Here is a 2,897-nt window from a genome sequence, read left to right on the forward strand (position 1 = left end):
GGATGCAGAGATCCCACAGGTTCAGAGGGATGCAGAGATCCCACGGCCCTGGAGGGATGCAGAAATCCCACAGGCTGGTGGCTTCCCCCCACAACCCTCTTACAACCACCCAGGGCAGCAGAGGAAAACACACCAAGCTGGCACACCACATTTTTAGGGCTTTAAGGAGTGTATTGGGACTGATGGAACAATTCCTGCAGAATCCCAGGGTATTTAGCAGGCAATGTTTTGAACTTGAGCAGCTTTCTCTGCCTTTTGAGAAGCGAATCACTCGAGACATCTCAGCACAGAACTGCACACTGACAAACCAGCTCAGGGGGCACAGACAGCTCACATACAGTCCATGGTTCTCCTTGCAGGAAGGCCAGGCTGGAATTCTGCTGGGACCAGTTAAATCACCTGCATCTCTACCTGAGATCACTCAGCGTACAGCCACAACTAGGGTTCCCTTTTTTTCTGAGACATTGTTGCAAAGATCCATGTTTTTTTTAAAGAAAATTGTATTAGCTCTAGTAAAAGGGATCAGAATACAAAAAAATAATGAAGTGAAAGCAAAAATCTTATCATTAGCAAAGGATTTAATTAGAAAAACACCTACAAGTTGGGGCAGGAACTGCACCTTGCTTTGCCTTTGGAACGCAGCTTGTGCCTCCCCAGCCTCACCACAGTGCAAATATTCAGCTATTTGTTGAAGGGGGGGGGAAATATGTTCTCTGCTTGCATAATCTGTACTCCTGAAGCTTGGAGATGCTTGAATTAACACATTCTTGAATTTTAAAAAGCTTGAGTGAGGAAATTCAGCCCACCACCACTCAAGGACTTATATTGTCCCCATGGGACCTCACTTCTCAGAGAAGACAGCTCTTGTGGAACAGGAATCCTCCCCATACCTGGGAATGTGGCAAACACTGAAAAAACAGACTTCAACAGATTGATCTTTACTACACCTTGATAAGACAAGTTCTTTTTGGATCTTCTGGGGTTTGGGTTTCTTTTTCCTGTTGTTATTTTGGGGTCTTTTGATTTTTTCCCTAGAGTAGACAGAATATGAAGAAAAAAAATAAAATTTTTAAGGATTATCTACTTCTACAGGAAACACCCAAACCCCATTTTACTCAGAAGCACATTCAGTATTTTTATGGCATGCAATATATCCAGTGAGTAATTCCTTAGGCTTCACCCAAGCCACTATTAAACTTCTCCACAGGACCTTGTCAGAGATTTCTGAGTTTACCCATTTCAGGATCAAATTAGGGTCACTTACAGGACAGGAATAGCCCCACCTGCCAGCAAAATACTCCAGGTTACCCTGATGGTGTGAAGCAGAGCAGGAAACCAAATCCCAATTTCCCTGCTCTCCCAATTAGCATTTTCCATGGTGGATGGGTCTTCCCTTGCCCAGCTGTTTGCAGGAAATGTTTGCTGAGAAGGGATGGCTGGCTTTCCAAAACTCCAATTTTATTCCCTCTGTTCCCACCCAATGAGCAACATTGTCCTGAACTAAAGCAAAAACTTGCTGTGGGAGCAAAATAATCCTCTCCCTCAACATGGTCAAGAGAGATGCTACAAGTTCTCTTTTTGCTTTCTATCAAAACTCCTTTTTTGGGACCAAAACAAGCAGGTATTTTTTTCTACTGTGAGTGTAAGCATCCTTCCTTCAGTTTTAGAAGAGGGAGAAAATGGTAATATTTCATTCTCCTAAAAACAAACCAAACCCAAGGAGAACAGAACGTGGAGTTGTAGTGCAATGAATTACATTAGTCAGAAACATAGAACAGACTGAGATCTTTTTTCTTAGTATTTCCAGGAAAATAAACCTTGATGTTCAGAAGCCTGCCTGAGGCTGAAATCAGCATTCAATCATTCCTTGCCTCTCCCAGCAGAGCCAAAGCCACGCTATGCTGAACCCTTGGAGACACCATCAGTGCAGGTGGAATCAGCCTCCCCCTGCCCAAGAGTTTAACAATTCTCTTTGCTCTCACCAGCAAGAATCATTGATAAATCTCTTCCTGCTCTCTGCATTTTCCCCAGACCCTGGCAGGTGAGCTGCAGAAAACAGCACCTGCAAGGAATGGAAATTCTGAATAGCTCATTCTCCTGTGCCAGGTCAGGAGCTCTCCTCTCCTGGCCTGTTGGATTGCTCCAGGTGAAACTTCCAGCCAAACACAGCAAAATAAACCTCAATTTTCTCCACTATGCTGCCCTCCATTTGGGGGAATTTTAACAATTTGCTGGTAAATCCAACTCCAAAGAGTTGTAGTGATGACTAATCACCAACAGACATGTAGTCACAGCTGCTCAGATATTTATTTCTTGTCTAAACCCAACTCTGAATACTTAAGCACCTTAATAGAAGGAGAATAATAAATACAGTCCAAATATAGGCAACAATCCAACAGAGCCATCACAGCTCTCTTAAATCCCCCATCTTTCAACAGTCCTTCCTGCAACAGCCCTCACCATTGTATAACAAGAATGCAGCAGAAAAGCAGAGTAGGAAGGACTGGCATAGTTGCCATATTTACTGCTTTCACCTACTACTTTATTTTTTTTTTAAACTCAGCACATTCAGGTTTGTCTCAGATTCTTTCCCCATGCACAGCAATCGCCTCCCTCTGCTCCAACAGACAGAGATAAATCAAAGCTGTCCCAGGCTGCTGGACAGGAGGGGGAAGGGGAACTTCACTGGTGATCTGAGCTTTGGCTTTGCCTCACTTTGAAGGGAAGGACAATGTCAGGGTTAGGACAGACTGAGCCAGAGCCCAGCCCCAGGTGAGCAAAACCTCTTGGAGCCAAGTGCTCACCCAGGGAACAGCCAGGATGGGCACCTGGGCTTCCTATTCCCAAGGGAATCACAACGGAGCAAGAAGAAAATATCTAAAATACACGTATCTACT

Source organism: Parus major, chromosome 20 (assembly GCF_001522545.3).
Source record: "Parus major isolate Abel chromosome 20, Parus_major1.1, whole genome shotgun sequence".
Classification (NCBI taxonomy): domain Eukaryota; kingdom Metazoa; phylum Chordata; class Aves; order Passeriformes; family Paridae; genus Parus; species Parus major.